The sequence below is a fragment of the Thermobia domestica genome, chromosome 16 (genome assembly GCF_964235325.1).
Source record: "Thermobia domestica chromosome 16, izTheDome1.hap1.1, whole genome shotgun sequence".
NCBI lineage: Eukaryota > Metazoa > Arthropoda > Insecta > Zygentoma > Lepismatidae > Thermobia > Thermobia domestica.
Window position 1 is genome coordinate 126,302,203 of NC_137469.1, and position 21,878 is coordinate 126,324,080.

The 21,878-nt window shown below is 37.5% G+C and overlaps 1 long non-coding RNA gene across 8 annotated transcripts in view; it reads left to right on the plus strand.

Moving 5' to 3' along the window:
* Positions 1–961: 961 nt before the first annotated feature.
* LOC145673399 (uncharacterized) overlaps positions 962–21,878 on the plus strand; it is an 80,163-nt gene continuing 59,246 nt past the window's right edge. For 2 of the 8 annotated variants that reach the window (XR_014128761.1, XR_014128754.1), the window contains exons 1-3: positions 962–1,057; positions 10,275–10,581; positions 17,720–21,392. This is a non-coding gene — a long non-coding RNA (uncharacterized LOC145673399). Of the gene's footprint in view, positions 1,235–4,393; positions 4,573–10,274; positions 10,582–17,719; positions 21,393–21,878 lie in introns of those variants that run through there. The other 6 variants (XR_014128757.1, XR_014128756.1, XR_014128759.1 and 3 more) reach the window with 6 other exon arrangements.

Genomic DNA, 21,878 nt, shown 5'->3' on the forward strand with positions numbered 1-21,878 from the left:
ACACATCAATCAACATATTCAGTTAAATTCGAAACATTACAACAATGCTTATTTAAAATCTTTTATCAAAATTAATCTTCCTCCTGTTGAATTAAATGCAATGCAATAAGATGAAATATTTCTCAATTAAATTATCACTCCAACTATTATAACAGTTTGGTTTTCCCAATCAGAAGATATTTTTCCCAACCAGAAAATTGATTGTGAAGAGGATTAATCGATGTAAGAGAAGAAAATCTGCGTGTCGTGAATGTAAATATGTATATATGGGCGAATACTTGGTCATTAGTGTGTGTGTGTTTGTGTAAGTTTACAAGTTTTCTGGTAACTGTGCGCACAGAATTATAAATTCTTAAGAATTCCGCATCTCTAAACTCTGTATTGTGCTTACGAACATTCCTCGTGTACAGCCAAAGACAGTAGCAGCTAGAGTTTTCTTTGTAACTGTTCGTATTTGTTTCAGTAAATATGGGAGTGCTTTTCTTAAGTAAGTACATACCAAATATATACTTAATATTTTCTTTGTATTCGAACTATTAATATTAAAATCTATCATGATATCTAGGATAAAAATTAAATTTACATAATATTTATTTTATATTCTTTATGATTTATTTAGGCTGTCCGTCCTGACCGAGGTATTTATAAAGTTTTTCCGCAGTCACACCAGGCAAATGCAGATATTGCCCCTTTAACATAGGTCCTACCCTACACCTTTCTATGTTCTTCCCCCTCCTCTATCGCGTCGCCTTAGATACCTAAACAACAAATCAAGTTCAAATTCTGCGTAAGCTCAAAGGAAGGCTGTCAGGTATCTGCTTGTATGTGGTTATAAGATTGGGGTGAGGGGGTGGAAGCGAAAACGATTAAAAATACGTTTACTAAATACAGTACTTGAAGAGTTTGGATGAAGGGAAATTTTGTCCGGAAAAGGGAAATTCTGAAGCTTGTGAAGGGAAAACGGCTCTGAAGGAATTGGCATCACTGGACGAGGGCGCGTGTGTTCTTTGAAAATATGTTATTAGTGATTCAGTAATTGAAGTCGTGTTATATTATGGTATATTATTTAAAGCATGCATATTATTTTTAAAAAAGGATGTAGATTAAGAACACAACATTTTGTAAATTTACAGGGAAAATTGAACACTGCTTGTAAATCCATATTTCATTTCTGGAAATACTTGTATGTTACATTTAGAAGTGTCGAGTTTCCAATGTAAAATAATTACAAATGGTACAGAACTATTAGAATAAGTATTTTCCGCTGGTGTTCGTATGGCATTTCTGCACAGTGTATAAGAGAGTTTAGTTTATGGGCTAATGTTTAGCAGAAGGGGCATTTATTCCGAAGTTGGACGTCTGATAGTTTTCTACCAAAATCTTCATAAAAGCTGTTAAAATTTATAATTTTTCCATTTGTACGTTCTTAACTGACTTTAGGCTTGCTTTCCTTACATCGCGAGGTGCGGGAAAGGTTAGGTTAGGATCTAGAACAGAGGTATCCTATATCAGTTTCTAGCCAGGTTAGTTTTTTTTTTTTTTTTTTAAACAGTTCTATTTAATTCACACAGCATTGCCGAGTGAGCTTTAGCGAGTGAACGCAGGTTAAAGGCACGTTGTTTTCAGTGTTCATTAAAGTCTAATATATATTATATCTTAGTACTTCGGTTTGTACAGCTCCCCTATCACCAGCACTAAATCGTGGACGGTTCTTGTTAACGGTTTCCTTTCCTTAAAACAGTGATGCCAATTCCTTCAGAGCCGTTTTCCCTTCACAAGCTTCAGAATTTCCCTTTTCCGGACAAAATTTCCCTTCATTCAAACCGTTGTATTTAGTAAACGTATTTTTAATCGTTTTCGCTTCCACCCCCTCACCCCAATCTTATAACAACATACAAGCAAATACCTGACAGCCTTCCTTTGAGCTTACGCAGAATTTGAACTTGATTTGTTGTTTAGGTATCTAAGGCGTCGCGATAGAGGAAGGGAAAGGATATGGGAAGGTGTAGGCCAGGACCTATGTTAAAGGTGCAATCTCTGCATTTGCCTGGTGTGACTGAGGAAAAACCCTATAAATACCTTGGTCAAAACGGACAACCTAAATAAATCATAAAAAATATAAAATAAATATTATGTAAATTTAATTTTTATCCTAGATATCATGATAGATTTTAATATTAATGTAACCTAAGGTACAAAGAAAATATTAATTATATATTTGGTATGTACTAAAGAACAGCACTTCCTTATTTACTGAAACGAATACGAACAGTTACAAACAAAACTCTAGCTGCTACTGTCTTTGGCTGTACACGAGGAATGTTCGTAAGTACAATACAAACTAAATCAAAGTTTAGAGATGCGGAATTCTTGAGAATTTATAATTCTGTGCGCACAGTCACTAGAAAATTTGTAAACTTACACAAACACACATACACTCTGTGGCGTATTTACGATTTTGTTTCGGGGGGGGGGGGGATTTGCCTGAAAATGTGACAATTCTGCAAGATATTTCATATACTTTACTATAGTAAGTAAGATTTCGGGGGGGGGGCTTAAGCCCGGAAGCCCCCCCTAAATACGCCACTCCATACACTAATGACCCAGTATTCGCCCATATATACATATTTACATTCAGGATATGCAGATTTTCTTCTCTTACATCGATTAATTCTCTTCACAATCAATTTTCTGGTTGGGAAAAACATCTGATTGGGAAAACCAAACTGTTATAATGGTTGGAGTGATAATTGAGAAATATTTCATCTTATTGCATTGCATTTAATTCAACAATTGAAAGATTAATTTTGATAAAAGATTTTAAATAAGCATTGTTGTAATGTTTCGAATTTTACTGAATATGTTGATCGATGTGTAATTATTAAAGAATGCAAAACAAGATAACTTGTGAGAATTTATGTGAAATATGTGCAACGGATTATGTTTGGAACAAATAGAATGTTGAATTTATGCTGAATTTTAATGAGATTAATCAGATACGTAACTACATTCAATCTATAAATGATTGAAGAGAGGTTCAAATTTCCCTGCAATATTGAGAGATTACAAGCAATTTCTCTTTTTCCCTATTCTCCAAAATTTACTTAAAATTTCCCTGCACCGAGGGAAATTTCCCTTCAATTGGCATCACTGCCTTAAAAAGGTATTCAGCAAGATAACCTTCAAAATGTTCAGACTTTTCCCCCAAAACTGTTCACAACCCGTGCAACGCTTCTGTATATTAGCCGCCATGTTGATAATATGAATTCTCGTTACTTTCCCACAATGCAACTATTCGGTTACCTTGCGCGACGTAGTTCCCTCCGCTCGCCGAATAGTCCCATGTTTATAACCGCTTATATAACAAATACACGATTTTTCGAGATCCTTATATATTATCAAGCACACAAACGATCAAATTATCCATATCTTCTCTGTAAATTTTCAAAATTTTGTTGGAAACTGACGTCCAACTTTAGAACTTAAAAAGGGGTCGGTCCAGCAATTGTTCTTAAAAAATGTTAGAATTTCGGTAATTTCTGTTCACATTAGGTTAGTTTAGTTTAACAACCCATTTCATGTTTAGAAATGTAGGGTTATAAGCATGATATTATCACATATGTTATAGGAGCTCGTATCACTGCGAAAAGGTACAGTGCAGGTCAAGGTTAGGCACACCACTAGAAATAATTCTTGAAAAATTATAATTTACTAGTTTCCTTACTCTTCTCCAAAAAAATTCTGTTGGACGACATCTTAATACCTCACTTGGTATAGATGAATTTCAACGAGGTCAGCAGAAGTAATTGTTGTCAAATTATAATTCTGCCATGATTTGCGTATAAATATAGCATCCAGACATGTGTGATAAAAACAGTGCAAAATCAAACCGAACTGTGCAATGTGGCCGACTGAAGGAAACGAATGCTATCTAACAGGGCAAGATGTAGCTGATGGGTATGCACGTTAGTAAGGATAGTGAAAATGTGGGTTTTCGCAATGTTACGAGTTCGTATAGCACTTGTAATAGATTTACAGTGGTATCACTACACTTGTAAACATAAAATACAGCTGTTATACACTGCAAGAATACTCTGCCGACGAATCATAGTATGTATTATACTCATCTTTCGTGCGCACTCACGTATTTTAACCGTCGTAATGCATTTGTAATGAGTTTACACTAGTAACTTTATATTTGCAAATATAAAATAAACTGTACTTTTTATTGTTGAATACTGCCACCTGCAGAAACTTGTCTCCTATAAAGTTGTCTTTCGATGCAGAGTATTGAATTTTACATGTACCGTCATTTCCCATAAATATAGTCCAGGCATCCAACTATGGTCCAAGACAACTCTCATGACATCATTAGCAATAGCTAGTATGGTTTCCTGCCGGGAGTTAAGCTAGGCATCGGAAAGAACATCCAATAGATGGTGCAATAGGGCAACATAGTTGGTTTGAATGCGCGGGTTTTATTTGCGCAGGAGACGTGATGTGATGAAAATAACAATAACTGCCTCGTGCACAAAAGTGTGGAAAGTAAGCTTCGGTGGATAAAATTGATAAGTATGATACGCATGAAAGTTGTTATTTTAAGAACAGTCTTATGTCTACAGTAAAACTAGATATAAACTACTGAAGGAAATTATATTGTTTCTGTGTAGTAGGTTAGTAAACAAAAGTCTTCAACTTGAATCCCAACAATGTACCACAATTTTCGTGGACCATAGTTGGGAATTCTAGTCTGTGAAATGTGGTAGCGTGTTATTACAATGTGGACCATAGATGTATCTCATTTGGTTTGCACGTTTATTTCTTAGTTCAACCTTAGGTCTATTTCATTGACTATAGGCAGTGGCGGATCCAGGCTGGGACCTTGGGTTCCGGTCTATCAGTTTTATTGAAAATTACTAAATTATTATATGCCAAGAAGCAATTGATTGCTTATTTTACTGGTGAAGGACGGAAACAAGGACCCCTTCCGAAAGCTATTTTTCCAAACCTCTTGCGTAAGCTGATGGAAACGCTTCATGATCGAGGAGCAGTTAACCTACAGTCTGGGTTTCGCAAAACTGGAATATATCCACTGAACAGGAACGAAGTGTTAGATAGATTGTCATCATCTGATCCTGAAAGGAACAAAACTGCCTCTCTTGTATCAACCGTTTTCTTACAACATTTAGAGAAAATGCGTTATGGAAACGACACCAGTACCAGTGCTAATAATGATGATACCAATGCGTTAGGGTTCAAAAAATGTACCGGTACTACCCGGAAGAGAAAACTACATGTTGAACCTGGTAGAAGCATTTCAATAGATCAGTTTCAAGGTTTGGGAAATGTTGCAGCAGAACAGCCTTCCACAAGTGGATCTCAAGCACCAAAACGGAAGCTTTCTAAAAGTAAGATGAAAGTGAAGCGCAGATGAGTTTCAAAAGAATTTGAATCTTCAGACAGTGAATATGACGAGCCGGAACTCTCACGTTTAACTCTTTCAGATTCAGATACAGATACAAATGTCTCTATGTTACATGAAGACGAAGACGATTTCTCTACCAACATCTTTAGCCATGAAAACTCCAGTTGCAATGGCGTTGACTTGCAAGAGGGTGTGTATGTTATTGTGTCGTATGACAGTAGGATATGGCATTGTAAAGGAAACAAGGGAGACAGGGGCTGTTGTTTCTTGCATGGAAAAAGCTGGCTCGTACTGGATATGGCCAGAACAAGAAGATAGGTTATATTATCCACTAAGTGATATAATCATTAACATTATTCCGCCTCAGCAAATTTCCTCTTCCCGAGGACTTTTCAAAGTGAAAGAACTTGACAGAGGTATGGCACAGTACTTTGAATTGAATTAGTTTTAACCTGTAATGGTACTGGTGCTTTCTTTAGTGTAGTACCGTAGTGTTAGTGTTAAAATATCACTGATAATATAAATGGTACTATTTGATAATTTACAGTGCCGTTTTATTAAAAATTTGTACTTTAATTCTTTTATTTTCTTTTTAATAAATTTTCTATTCTGTAGATTTTCATTTTCATGTAAACTGACTCCCAACATTGCCTTCTACACCACAATCTATTCATGGACCATTGTTGGGCAACTCAGAACATAACTATGTACCACCATATTTTCTTTCATAAATGTGAACGCAGAGTGCTTAGTTTAACGACAGCAAATTATTTTATTAGCGGAAGGTATAGACTACCTAAAGCCAAAATTATGCACTTCTGCGGCAAATATTAGAAAAGATATGGCCAAATATATGCAAAATCTGGACCATAGTTATGGGAAATGACGGTATATGTTGCAAAATGTGGTGTGCTTAAACTTGTCCAGCACCTAAGGTACTTCTAAATGGAGCATATAGGTACTAACCTGACGTATCCTAGTATTCTTACATATTCTGATAATCTAATCTAGCCTGACCTACGGTATTCTACGATCCGTAACGATAGAGCTGTCCATGTGTCCATCCGACGTAAGGCATCTAACATGAAGAACCCACTTTAGGACTTAACTTCTATGTAGGCGGACGTTTGCCACGAAATCAACACTTCCAAAAACTTGAACCGACTCGTGGTAGCTGTCCACTAAGAAGCACAAATGTTTTCTAACCGAGTCAAAGCAAGGAGATAGTGATAGGCCTGCGCGTTATTGGATGGCTCAGGTATCAAACATCTTTGACCGATTCCATTTGAAATCGTCCAGGCAAACCATAATTGGTCCCCATCATAGTCTCAGATTTCATTTATTTTTTTAAATGGGATTTACAAGCAATAATATTAGACCCAAATTTTTCTTTTTCGTGAAAAAGATTTTTTCTTCGATATACAGCCTTCCAAAATGGCTGCTCTCCTCTCGGATTGCACGAGAAACTGAAAAACATGTCAAATTAAAAGTTCTGTTGTAGAGAAACGAGTGTACTTAGTAACATAATCGCAATAGCAAGAAGAATATAAAGTTGTATGTTTCGGTGGAGGGCCAAAATTCGTCTATTGGTTCAATAGGAATCGCGCAATTCACTCGCAATGTTGCCAACTTTGGTGAAATTTTTGCTAACTTCAAACACTTTTTTCTGTCCTCACGAGCAATATCAACCATCTACTTCTAGCATCGAAATCTACTCCATAAGGTCTCTTGAAAATGTAAAGGACTTACGTTTCTGATTATTACATTCCACGTTATAGCATGGTGAAAAGTTGAAAATTTCATTAAGACGCCATGTTTGGTCGCCATTTTCTCAAAAACCCCACCTTTTAAAAGTCTGAATTTTTTACATGTATGGTGAAGTACCTAAGTATTTAATATCCGTTAACCGTTCATGCGGCTGCAGCCCCTAACATTCGCAATTAATTATTGAAATTTCGATTTTTGTACTTGAAATGTAAATATTTCTTATGGGCATTTAGGTCCTATACTCACGGCGATTTGAAAGGGAGTGTGATAATTTTGATAGATGAATCCTGACATCAAATCCAGTAGAAAAGTTCCGATAAACATGAGTCGAATTCCGCTTCGTTTTCGAGTTACAGGGTTTCCAACTCGGGACCCAACGCGACAATGGAAAATAAAATATAGATTTCGCGTTAAATCAGAAACTGTGTGTTAAAGTTATGATGAAGTTCAGAAAGTTGATTTGTATCAATATGATAATTTTTACGTGCGTTGGAATACTCAAAAGACTAAGTGCTGTTTCGGGTTCATCCAAACAAGCATTGTTTGGCATTGTTGAGGCCCTCCATCAAAATGGTAAAAGTACTCCATAAAACAACATTGCAAATGGAGAACGTTACGTATGGATTATACTTTATTAGAATCGAGTCTTGAACAAGGTTGTTTAGATAGGAGCGGGAACCACATTATTAATTTAGAATGTACTTCAAATCCGCGAGAAAATCTCAATAAAAGTAAGCTATTTTATCTTCAGTACTTTTTGTAACAGTTATCCGTTAATCTTCACTTTAAGAACTGACTACGTTAATTTATAGTGAGTAAATCGCACAGTTGCTATTTTTGACTTAAGTTAACGTTTTTTATATAATGACCTGTAAGTAAAAAAATTCATTTAGTGTGTAAATAGTACTGTAAGAAAAATTTTTGCAGGTCAAGTTTAAAATCGGAAGTATCTTTAACCATAAGAAACAAGACAGTGTGGCAAGTATATGAATAGAATCTTGATGTTTTTTTTAGAGGTCTATTCCTTAGGCGATGCTTCTAGCATAAAGGAAGGGAAATACTACAAATACTACAATCACAAATCAAATAGATCAACCGAAGATATGTTAAAAATTCAGCTTGAATTTCCCATATTTTTAAGTCAGTGTTTTTCTGCTATCTTAGACCTGCTTATAATGCTTAGATTATATAGATTTCTCTTAAGTCTATAACAACAGTTTTACGGGATGGAAATACTCGACGATAGTAAACTCCCAGATTTTACAGTCCACAAAGATTTGGTGTTTCTTTTAGATAAGGTAAGTGCGCCTGATTTTGACTGCCACCTGCATTCGACATATAGTTCGCTAAAAACGTAAAATAAGTATAAGAGGCAATGTGGAGGATCATACATGCAACTGGAAACATTGTACAATTCACAGATGACGAGAAGAACCCTAAAACAGGGGTAGCGGGGAAAGGTCAACGAGACGGTCAAGTCCATTTTCGGTTTTCGAGGTGTGGTCTATACTTAGATATCAACTGCTACTCCGGGTAAAGTTATGTGTGTGCTATTCCGTGGTGTCAATTGAAACCCCCGTGCGAAAAGTGGGCGAGCCCATACCTACGTCACACTACTTCTGCTAGGGTTCTTTTCGTTATCTGTAAGCTGTAGAAGCACTTTCCTGATATCAAAAGCACGGTTACACTAGAGTCGTGCAAGACGAGGGATAAACATTTGTTTGTTGTAAAATTTGTTCGTTCAGAAAACAAGCGAACTTGTGAGCAGATAAGTTTTTTTTTTTTTTTTAATGAGAGTCTACCGGAATTTAATTCAATTCAGATTGTAATATTTTAATATTGTTAACGAGGAGTAATTGCTGTTTTCTGTGTTGTTGCGTAATGGCAAAAGTTGTTGGTTTAACACAAGAGGGTGTTGTCCAAAACCCGACCGTTAGTACAAAAGCTTCGAATTTTTCGTCCCACGGTTATGCCGGCCGGGGAGACAGTAATGATGAGTAATGAATGCAAGGTGTAATGAATAAAGTGGGAGGAAACGGGAGAATCCCGAGAAAATCCACGCATACGGTGCTTGTCCACTAAAAAGTTCCCTTGGCGCGAGCTGGGATCGAACCAGGGACCCCAAGTACCAGAGGTGAACGCACTACCTCTGAGCTACCGCAGCCTCGAAGGTGTCGAATTTATGATGTTTGATGTTCTTCATAACGATATCGGTTTCACGACAGTACGGCACCGCTATCTTAATTCAACACGTGGCTGTCGAATTTAGGGACAAACAGATTTATGATAACTTTTAAATTTCGAATCGTAAGTTCAATACTGTACATATAATGTTATGTTCTTAACTTTTTGTGTAATATTTGTCATTCTTTCAATGTTATTTTCTTGTTAGGATATGAAACAGTTTTCTAATCTGTAAACGTCTATTAGCAGTCTTCAGACAGAATTTAACAAAGTTCTTTGTATAACTTAACCGATATTTACCTTTGAGATACTTCACTTATTGCTGCAAATATTTAGCACATGGCAACGAACATTTTTGACACTCGTAGTAAGTAGGAACAGTGAAGGGAAGGGCTATAGGATTGTAACATGTAATATTCATTCCCATTATCGCTTATGATGAAAATAACTCACTTCTTTTCTCTATGGCTAGTATTTCTCTTGCTGTTCAAAACAATTCAGTTTGTATTGAAAACACTTAGTCTCACTTTCCGAATAGTAATGTGAAACATTTATTTATTTATTAACAAACGCAAGATACGGCTCAAGAGTAATTTTACACTGGATATGTAACAACAAAGATTAAGAATTTGGGAAGATATCGGCTACGATCTGTTTGCCAGGTACCATCCTATTATTTCCTGATAGGACTAAGAGATACCCTGCAAAATCCCAGTCAGGATGTGTGGCAACGGAATTTGAACCCATGACCTTCCGAATGCGAAGACAATGCTCCACCAACTGAGGTACCTCGCTACCATTAGATCTCCCCAGGAAATTACCAAGCTTAATACTTTGTATATGTTTTTTTTTTTTTCTTAAGGATTCTTAATTAACACATGTTTATTCTATTTTTCAGAAGCGTGGGGTCAAAGAAATATCAACAGTATTCAGAACACTTTGAGGGAAGCTGTAAAAACGTTAAATGAGGGAATGAGCTACTGTGCCACTTCAAAGACATTTGGATTTCCAAGAGGTACTTTGTTGAATAAACATAATGGACAGAAATCATTAAACATGAAATAGGAGGTGCTACAGCATTCACAAGAGAACAAGAAAGTGTGCTTGAAGATTGGATAATAGTAATGGGGAAAAGAGGATTTCTAATTTCTAAAAAGACCCTTTTGGACTCTGTTAGAAAGTTAGCAGTTGAATAAAACCTTCAGGTCAGTGGTGGTTTCCCTAGTAAAAAAAAGATTTATGTAAAGATACCCCAACTGTAATATTTTTGATTGAACAAGCTTTGTTTTTAATAGATTTAAATCTGATTTAAACTACTCGCTGAGCAAGACAATACGTTTATTGTAAAAATTATTAACGCATAACAGTTTCGCCAACTATCTACTTAACTTCATCACACACTATCTTTTATAGGTGGGGAGCCCTCTGTTGAGCAATTCAATGTAGTAAATTGAACATTGTCGAAAGTAGTGCATGGAGATGTACAAAGTATTCCAAAACTTTGGACTGACTAAAAATTTCAATATTTTTGGTACACTAAGGTTATGCATGAGTTTGAGGTGATCACTCGGGATAAAGTCTTATGAGTGTGTAGTCAACATCAATCATCATTTAGGATTTTATTTTTTTTTTATACAGGTAGTGTACGAACCAAGCAAAGGTATTTTCCTATGCGCACATATATTAAAATTAGAAGGTTCTATAACTGAATATATATTATTTATTAATAACTGGATCAAACAATTAATTAACTGTAGGAACACATTAAATTCAAACTATGGAAGCGGTATTGTCCACTAAAACACTGTAGGCACGACGACGACCACACGTTCGCATCATAGGGACGCGCACACACAAAAGCAACTGGTCTAACGGCTCTTTTTTAAAACACACTTGTCCACCCAAAAGAAAGAAATTCCGAGGGTTGACAAAAGTGAACCCCGGAGCCCTCTGCAGGAGAAAAAATACTATTTAAGTACCAGATCTTCAAGGAAGTTCGATCGGCCCGAACATAGCCCCCACCTTGAAATGCTCGCGTTTCAAGAACATGAATATTATAATGAGATATGATGCAACAAAATAGAAAACAACACCAATATGTATATACAAGATAAACAAGTAAAGAAAATCGAGACACTAAATATGAGAGAAATAATATAAGCACAACATGAAAAAAGAAAAAATGAAAATCAAAACACGAAATATGAATAAGAGTATCATAAACACAATATGAAAAGTTGATAATTGAATGCACGAGTATATCTATCTATTTCAATCAAACGGTAAACGAGAGAGCTTCACAATGGGGTGCCTTAAATCCCCAGCAGCTGTTCTTACGGTGACAGTTCGCACAAGTCCATCACTACCACTATGGATGTCCTTGACACGACCTAGCCTCCACTGTAGAGGGGGGAGGTGAGGTTCCTTTAATAGCACCAAGTCTCCTTCTTTGAGGTTATCACGTCGGATCCACCACTTTGGCTTCTGCTGTAGACGGGATAAATACTCTTGAGACCAGCGCTGCCAAAGTGTTGTACCATTTGCTGCACTAATTGCCATCTCTTCAGGTGGGACATTTTCGACAAAGTGAAATTTTGTATCGGAACAGCAAGCATCGGTTCTCCTATAAGGAAATGTGCAGGTGTTAGCGCAGATAGGTCATTAGGTTCTTCAGATAAGGGGATAAGCGGACGTGAATTCAAAATTGCTTCAATTTGGGTCAAGATGGTGTTCATCTCCTCATAACTCAGAGTTGCATTACCCACAATTCTTTTAAGATGGTGTTTCACACTACGCACACCAGCCTCCCACAAACCACCAAAATGAAGGGAAGAGTGGGGATTGAAATGCCATCTTATGCCCTTTTCGCTCAGGTAGGACGAAGTCAGCTGGTTTCCCTTCGTATGCACACTGTGTTGGATCAGTTCTCTGAGCTCCTTATTGGCTTCTACGAAATTCTTGCCGCAATTCACTATACATATCACTAGGGAGCCCTCTTCGAGATACAAAGCGTTTTAACGCCGCTAAAACTGACGCACCACTTGCGTCAGACACTAGCTCGAGGTGTATTGCTTTAGTAGCAAAACATACGAAAAGAGCGATGTATGCTTTGTATTTCATTCGGCTTCGCCCATGACTGTTTTTCAATAGCAACGGTCCCGCATAGTCTACACCTGTGTGAGAAAAGCATCTACTCGGATTTACACGAGCCGGGGGTAACGGTCCCATAATTTGAGTTTCTGTTCTGGTCTCGAACCGATGACACCCTACACATTTTCGGATAATGTTTCTTACTAAATTTCTCGCACCAACAACCCAGAATCTTTCGCGAAGAATGGACAAAACTAGTTGAGGACCCCCGTGGAGCGTATTGAGGTGCTCCCTCTGAATTACAAGCTCTGTAAGCTTGTGTTGTTTTGGTAATAAAACCGGATGCCTTTTGTCTATGGTGATTTTTGCATTTTGTAGTCTTCCTCCAACACGCAAAAGCCCCTTACTATCAATGAAAGGAGTTAGACACAAAACGCGACTTTTGGGTGGGAGGGGTTGGCCATTTTTCAAACATTCCAGTTCCTCAGGAAATGCTTGCTTTTGAACTTGTTTCACTAAACACTATCATCCACTGTAACTGCACACATAGCACTGACACACCTTTTTCTTTCTTCCGTCACCTTGTCAGATATGTAGGGTGGTCCTGCTGCCGTTGGCAACACTGCATCATGCAACCAGTTGGGACCGTTCCACCACAAAGAATGACACAATAATTCACTAGGGTTTACACCCCTGGAGGCACAATCAGCAGGGTTTAGCAAGCCGTCTACAAAACACCGTTCCGCTGCACGAGCTGTTTCTTGGATTTCCGCGACACGATTCGCCACAAATGTTTTCCATTTGTCAGGGTAAGAAGTAATCCATGCTAACACAACCTGTGAATCGGTAAATGCTTTTACCTTTTGCACCTCAAACACAAGGGCGTTTGAGATTGCGTTGAGTAACTTCGCCAGCAATAATGCAGCGCACAACTCCAATCGAGGGAGAGAAACATTTTTAATTGGAGCCACTTTAGTTTTTGCAGCAATTAGCTGCACACTGACCGTTCCGTTTGAAAGCTCGGCCCGCAAATACGCCACTGCAGCATAAGCCCGCTCGCTGGCATCTGAAAAGCCAATTACTTGACATTTTTTAGCGTTGGGAGGTATGATGCACCGCTCAACTTTTGCTTCCTCTAATAGGGACAGTTCCTTGCAATATTCTTTCCACTCCGCGCACATTGAACTAGGGAGGTTTTCATCCCATCCCAAGTTTTCCTTCCACAACGACTGCAGAAGCACTTTCGCCTTGATGGTTACCGGTGAAAGGAAACCAAGTGGATCGAAGATTTTAGCGATCTCAGATAGTATCATGCGCTTGGTCCATACGTCGCGCTACAAGGGGGGAGAAACACTGAATCCAAACTTGTCACTGACTGGTAACCACTGCACTCCGGGGGTCTTGATGGTGTTGTCATCGTTGAACTTGAAAGGCACAGACACTTCGCGTATATGAGACGGTACGGCTTCTAGCACTTCCGGTTCACTGGATGCCCATTTTCGCAACTCAAAAGCCTGCTTTTTTCAGCAACTGAATTAGCTGTTGTTGGAGCTCGATCGCTTCGCGCACAGTTTCACAGCCACCCAGAAAATCGTCCATGAAAAAGTCCCTCACTAGTACACTTGCTGCCAAGGGATAGTTTTCACCTTCGTCTGCTACTATCTGTTGGAGGCACCTAGTAGCTAAAAAACTAGCAGAGGCAGTTCCATATGTCACCGTTAATAATCGGTAGTCTTCTACAGGAGAGTTCGCGGAATTGCGCGACACAATTCTTTGAAAGTCAACATCTTTTCTGTTTACTATCACTGCCCGATACATTTTGGCAATGCCCGCGCATAAGGCCAATTGATGTCCACGAAATCGCACCAAAAGTGGGAAAACGTTGTCTTGTAGCTTCGGGCCCACCATTAGCCGTTCATTTAGAGAAACCCCGGATGTTGTCTCCGCACTGCCATCAAAGACCACTCGTAATTTTGTTGTTGAACTCGTGGGTTTTAGAACTGCGTGGTGGGGGAGGTAACAGCTTTTTTCAGGTGCCACGTTCTTCTCTTCTGGGGGAACAAGCTCCATGTGCCCCAACCTCAGATATTCTTCCATGAACGCGCGATATTGTTCCTGAAGTTGAGGTTGTTTTGCTAACTTGCGTTCACAATGTAACAATCTTCTGACTGCAATGTCACGTGATTTTCCCAAGGGCGATGCATTCCTCTTGAATGGTAATCTCACTACATAGCGGCCATATTCGTCACGGTAGTGAGTATCTGCAAAATGCTTTTCACAGTTCTTCTCTTCTTCGGACAGGTATTTTTTGGGAGTAAGTTCTAGCTCCCAAAACTTACGAAGGGTTGTGTCCACTTCATATGACGTACGATATGCCGCCACTGTTACGGCTCCGCTTGTGGTACCTACGCTACCAGAAAGCACCCAACCAAGAACAGTCTCTAGAGCTACGGTTGTACCCAGTGGTCCAACACGCTTTCCACTGAGCATTAATAATGGAAACACATCCGCTCCAAGAAGCACGTCAATGGGGCCCACTATATTGTAAGTGGGATCCGCTAGCTTTAACCCTTTCAAATGTGGCCAATGTGAAGCACTGGCACAGGGTTGCTTTGGGAGATCAGATGTTACCTTCGTCACTACAATCGCTCTCGTTTCGAACGTTTCGTTCATCTGACCTAACGGCTGAAACTGCAAGTCCACCATCGCTTTTGCAGATCCTACCCCTGCTTCCGTTATGCCCGAGATCACCACACTGGATTTTATTTTTTGTAGTCCGAGCTTTTGCACGCACTTCTCGGTTACAAAACTAGTCTCTGACGCACAGTCTAGCAGAGTTCTGAAGGGATATGACACACTGTTTTTTCCCTTTATTTTTACAATCGCTGTGCACAACAGAACATGCTGCACATTTGCTTCGGAAGCAAAATGTGACGTGACACTAGAATCATGCTCTGGTAACGCATCATCTCGTCCGAAATGTAACATTGTATTGTCCCACTTGTAACACTGTATGTGCTTTTTGTCACACTTGCGGCAACTTCCGGATGAACAACTGTCCTTCCGACAAGACTTGCGCATACAATTGAAACACAAGTTCTTTTCTTTCACGAGAGCGATACGCTCCGCCACTGAACGTTTGACGAACTCGGAACACCTGCATAGTGGATGGTTTGAATTAAACAGTTCACACAAACTTTGGGTCCGTTGTGCAGTTGTCACATGAGAAGATGCAAGCCTCTTCGCGGTTTTTCACTGTATCACTGCTTGCGGAGTGTCGAGTCTTCCCATTGGTCGAAACAGCCAGAGCGCGGGCTCTGTTGTCCAGAAATGCCGCCAGCTTGTCGAAAGATGGCTGTTCACTGGAATTTAACGAAAGTTCCCACTGTCTTCGCGTCTCATTGTCTAGTTTATCCGCGGTGTGATAAACTAAAACCGCGTCCCAGTGCTCCACTGGTTGCTCAAGCACTTTCAGCGATCGAGTACACTCCATCGTTGTGTCAATTGATTTGCGCAACGCCGTTGCCGATTCTTGTTGGATGGGTGGTTGCGTAATTAAGCGTTTGAGAAGTGAGTTTACAATTTCACGTTTATTGTGATACCGCGCGTTCAGAATGTCCCATGCTTCTTTGTAATTACTGTTCGTAATTTGCATCGCCTGAAGGAGTTGGGCTGGCTCCCCCTTCAGGGATGTTTTTAGATTTTGCAGTTTTTGAGCACCAGATTATTTATCGTTGCTGTGTACTGAGGCTACGAACAAATCGTGGAAGGAAAGCCACTCGAACAAATTACCTGTAAATGTGGGTAACTGTATTTTTGTCAATTTCACCTCACTACTTTGCTTTGTTTCTGAAGAAGAAACCGAATTGTTTTCCACAACTTGTAAATCCCTTAGCACCACACACATCTTCAGTAATCGATTGTCCATCTCCGCTAGCTCTTCTTCTTCTTTTTGAAACTGCTCATCATTTGAAATGGTTGCAATCTCATCGAGAAGTTTCGAACAATCCTGTTGAAGGTCACTGACCCTTCCCTGGTGAACCGCAATGAAGCTGGTTTCTGTTGCCGATAAAGCAGCGATCGCTTTCTCCTCCCGCGTGATTTTCGATTTGAGAGTCCGTTTTTTGATTGCTAGAGCTTCCATAGTTTTTTGTTCGCACGACACAAAATGTTTTAATTGAAATCACTTACACTTTGTATGTTATTACTGTGTCCTACACTGATCCACGACCGGAGGACCATTAAATATGTACGAACCAAGCAAAGGTATTTTGCTATGCGCACATATATTAAAATTAGAAGGTTCTATAACTGAATATATATTATTTATTAATAACTGGATCAAACAATTAATTAACTGTAGGAACACATTAAATTCAAACTATGAAAGCGGTATTGTCCACTAAAACACTGTAGGCACGACGACGACCACACGTTCACATCATAGGGACGCGCACACACAAAAGCAACTGGTCTAACGGCTCTTTTTTAAAACACACTACTGTAGTTATGCAATCAGTGCGAATGTCATACACGCTTTTGTGGGTAAAGGCTCAATATATGTTCACTTAACTATTATTTTTCACTTTGAAATCGTCCTTTTTTCCTTTCGCCACTTTCTTCAATGCAGATTAAATGCTTACCATGGGACGAAAAAAAGTGGGTTAAGTTTCGATTTTTATATTCGAATGGTTAAAAAAAAAAAAAAAAAATTGATACCAGAAATACGACATGCTGCAGTTCCTAAACTCAATGTCTTAGACACCCTGTGCTAACATCTTTCCCTCAACTCGAGTGCGCGGAAATCTTTTATTAGTAGTTCTGTATTGGACTTAAGGAAGAGAAGGGTTTGGCAAACGTAATACGAAAGAAAACAAATTTTAATATTAATATTCATAAGTATGTAATTATTATCTTTTTAAAAAAAATACAAAAATTAAATCAAATGTTTTAATTAACATTTAAAAAATTATTAGCAGTTCATCTGATTCCTTCATCTCCTAGCTTTGTTATATAATACAAAAATTAGATCAACATGTTGTACAAGAATCGTGAACAAGCGAAAAATCAATTCATGACGACGTTGTGGGCTAACCCTCTTAAATACTCAATGAATTCAACATCACGAAAATTATTTACAATTTTTCTGATTTTGTCATCGGCCTTTATGTATTTCTGTCTCTTTTTGGGTGGCTCTTCACCCCGCACCATTATTTCAAACACCAAATCTCTTTTTCTTTGCGTTCTCCTCAGAGCTTCGATGAGTCTCAAGATCGAAGGATGGTTCATCTGCAACTCAGACTGCAACGCGCGGTGAGCATCTTCTACCACATTGTTGGTCCTTGTTTGATCATTTTTGACCCTTTCATATACATTCCACATGTGAACAGGAAATATTGGAGATCTTCTAGTTCCATTTCTATTTAGTCTGCCTAAAAGAAAAAAAAAATCAATTACTACGAAGTCAAACAAGTAGAATTAGCAGTAATTACTTCAGAAAGCAGTTTTCAGTTGGAAATTTATGTGAAAATAATGCAGTTAGAAACTGTAAGAAATTGATTACTGTACCTAACTATGTATATTGTATGGGCGCACGAGAGGATGTTTCAGATTATTTAAATATTCGTTACTCTCTCGTATGGGAATAACGTAATTACAAATTATTTACAAAATTAATTATGTATATAAATTAATTATTATGTATTAATTAAATGAGAATCATATGTAAACCAAAGCTTTTGGTTCGAACAATCACATAATTGAAAAAAAAAAAAAAACTAAATAATTGTCCTCAAACCAATCAATTAGAGGTTGCAGTTCAGCAGGCACGTAGGCTGCTACTGTATCATGTAACGAGGTGTTCATTTAGAGTTAAAAAAAAAAAAAAATGAAACGAAAAAGAAAAAAAAAAAAAGCTTCACATTATAACAGCGCCAACAGCGGAATTTGTGCAAACTATCTTCCTATGTTGAATTTCTGCCTGTAGGCAACAGCACTTTAGCTGTTGAATCCAAAGGTTGAAGTCTGAGAGATCCTGAGTTTTGAATTTTGCTCGAAATGGGTAAAACCCATTAATAATTAACCAGTTGTTATTTTGTATCTTGAAAGCTGAAATCTTAATACATGACACTATTATATTCTAAGAATACGATTGAGGATCGGTATATGTGTGAAAGAAGTTATGGTTATTTGGTGCTACGTTTAAATTTAAAAAAGTGTGTGTTTCCATTTGATCCTGTTAGTACATGTTCTATGTGAAGTTCCATGCTCATAGTATACAAATAGCAAGGAGGAATATTGTATTCAAAATATTGGTGAGTTAATTACTGTATTAATTAATTATAAAGAAATAAGTTTGATATAAGTAACTAAGAATTGTTCATATTTAACAATTCTTACAGATGATATGTAATTTTCTAGTAAGTTACTGTCATGAGCCTAACTGCTGAAAAAATATATGTCTATTGAAGTAGCCTCTTTGGATGGAATTCTTTATCGGCAGTCTTTATATGTATTATTTTATTGGATTTGTTATAAAGTTAATGAATAGAACAAAGGATATTATTTTCCCGATTAACCATACTATTAAGTATATTTATGAGTAGTAGCTGCATTCGCTCTAATAATATTTTTGAACTCAGGATTACTATATATTTATTTAACATTTAACATTGTTTGTGCTTTAAATAATTTAATTTCGGAACCTGCTATACGTTATAAGTGTGGATGTGTCCGAAGGGTACATTTGTTCTACCTAACGACGGCTCCATTCAATCACCTGTGGGGGATAATTGGTGGAGGTGACGTTACACAAATTCAACAGCTAAAGTTTCCTTATTTTTCGTTATTAGAAATATTATTATAAGTATCAGGAAGGATAGTTTTGGGAAAGCAAGTTCTGTTTTTCATCTATATGAAATATAGTATTGTTAGCACCAGTGAAGTTAATTTTGGAAAATTATATCTTTTTTACGATACACGTATCTAGTTCTTACTTGCCAGGATATTTCTTGTTTGGTAACATATTGGCTGTATGTAGAAAGAATTTTGTGAGAGTTGAGTTTTATAAATTGCGGGGTTCGAGCCAGTATCATGTCAGATACGAGTAGTGAACGTACCCATCAGGGCCAGTTAAATTTAAATCATTTTGCTAATGGAAATGGGGGTTTGATAATACCTAATCCATTAAATCCTTTTTTGAGGGAGCAAGATTTTTCGTTTTTAGAAAACGAAATATATAGGAACAGTTACTGTAGGGTAGTTGAGCCACAAACAGCTGGTAGTTTATCACCGTTTTAGATTCAGATACGAGCAGTGTTTAGAATTCGACCTTGGCAGGTGCAACGACTCACGAATTGAGGAATGAGAGTGAGAGTGTTGCGGTAGGTCAGTTAAGGCAAACTGGTTTCAGCACACCTGTGGTAGATAAAAGCTGCTTTACTTTAAATGAAAAAGGCTGTTGGAAAATTGATAAACAAATTAATACGGAGAATGAAAGCAGTAGGCCATATTTACATAATTTTATGGCGTTCTCTGTGGATATGAATAAATTAACAGTATCAGCTGCCAATGAGAATTTTTCAGAAAAAATAAAAAGAATCCCTTTTTGTGATGGAACTAAAGACGAAATTATTTTTCTTTTCTTATGAGAGATTTATAAGATTATGAAACTCAACTTGTTCCCAAAAGAAGCTTTGTTCATTATAGCTTTAGGAAGGAGTAGTGGCCTTATCAATCATGAGTTATCTAATTTGACAATGGGTTCAAATCAGTGGGTACATATTAGTTACCTATTGTATTCAAAATTTGTGACCCCGATAGGTAAACAACAAATAGAACGTAAATATATTTATTGTTTGCAAAAACCGGAGGTTAATATAGTATCTCATGTCGAGAGTGTGGTGGATAGTTATGTGATCACACACGGGAGAGAAGATATACAAACATTAATTGACATTCTTCTAAATGGGATGAAGCCTCAAATACGTTATGAACTTTTTAAGTATAATCGTCCAGTATCTCTAGAATTTGTGAAAGCAGAAGTGGAAAAGTGTGAGTTACATCAGCGGAAGTTATTTGTTTACAATAGTTTAGTTAAACATCAACAAAACGAAACAGTAGGAAGAAAAGTAGTTCAATGCTATTTGTCAAGGAAATCATAGTTTCCCAGTGCCCACATAAACTTTCTCAATGTATAGCTAAGTTGAACATTGGAAGCGGTGAACGGGTACGCAGTGGTACAAACAGTTAGAGGTCCCGGGTCAGTTCCCAAGCAAGTAAGTTGAATAAAGGTCCAGTTAATAAACTTTCTTCAAACTTTAGGAACGTTAAGAGTGAGAGTCAAAATAGAGGACCGATCAAGAACTTAATTGCAGCATTTGTCAGTGCCTTTATTATGGGGAAACAATTAAAAGGAAGACTTGACAGTTGTAGCTCAGTTTCATTAGTAACAAACAGTACTTTGAGAAGTGGAATAAAACTTTAAACAATCCTGTGCGTGTTTATGAGCAAACATTTAGTGGAGTAGGTGTGGATAGACAAAAGATCCTGTGTTTTCCTATTTATTAGATTTCATAAGAAAACTTACAAATTGAAGTTCTTTCTAGTGGAAGGTTTAGAACCTACACTTATCATAGGAGTCCAGGAACTAAAATATATAAGCTCAGATATATTTTGATAATAACAAACTTTTATTGAAACAAGAACGTGCCGTGGTACCACTTACTTATAATCTGTCACCCCCCTCCCAAAAAGATAATTCTTATTCTGCGCAAAGCTATTTGTTTTGTAGCGATGGTGCTTCTGTTTACGCCTATTTGTTTATGAGGACGGATGGTGGTAGAGAAAGGGAGATGACTTCGTCCCCAGGCGTGTGCGAGGTTTCCATATCATCAGCGCCCTTGGATATGTAATCAAGCCAGAAATTGTAAGTTACAGTGTAATTTCTTTTTCTATTATTGAATATGTAAAATATAATATGTAGAAAAATATACATATATATGGCTTTCGCTTTATATTAAAGGCTGCTTTAGAAAAATCGGGAATTTGTTTTTAGGCGCTATTTAAATTTTTATTGGAAGTGTTTCGTAAATTTATGAAAGATGCGAATCATGGACGAATTACTATAGTTGCTAACTGTAGAGAGAGTGTAGAGTATGGTAGTGGTTTGATTGTATTTTGGGGGTTAATTTTTTTATTTTTACTTTATTTTTCTTTAGTTGGTGTAGTTGAAAAGTATGTTTCTGCTAATTAGTAGGTATAGTGAGACAAGTTTGGTGATTAATACTGAGTGTGTGACGAACGAGATTCTGCATATTAAAAAAAAGCTTCACATTATAACAGCGCCAACAGCGGAATTGGTGAAAACTATCTTCCTACATTGAATTTCTGTCTGTAAGCAACAGCACTTTAG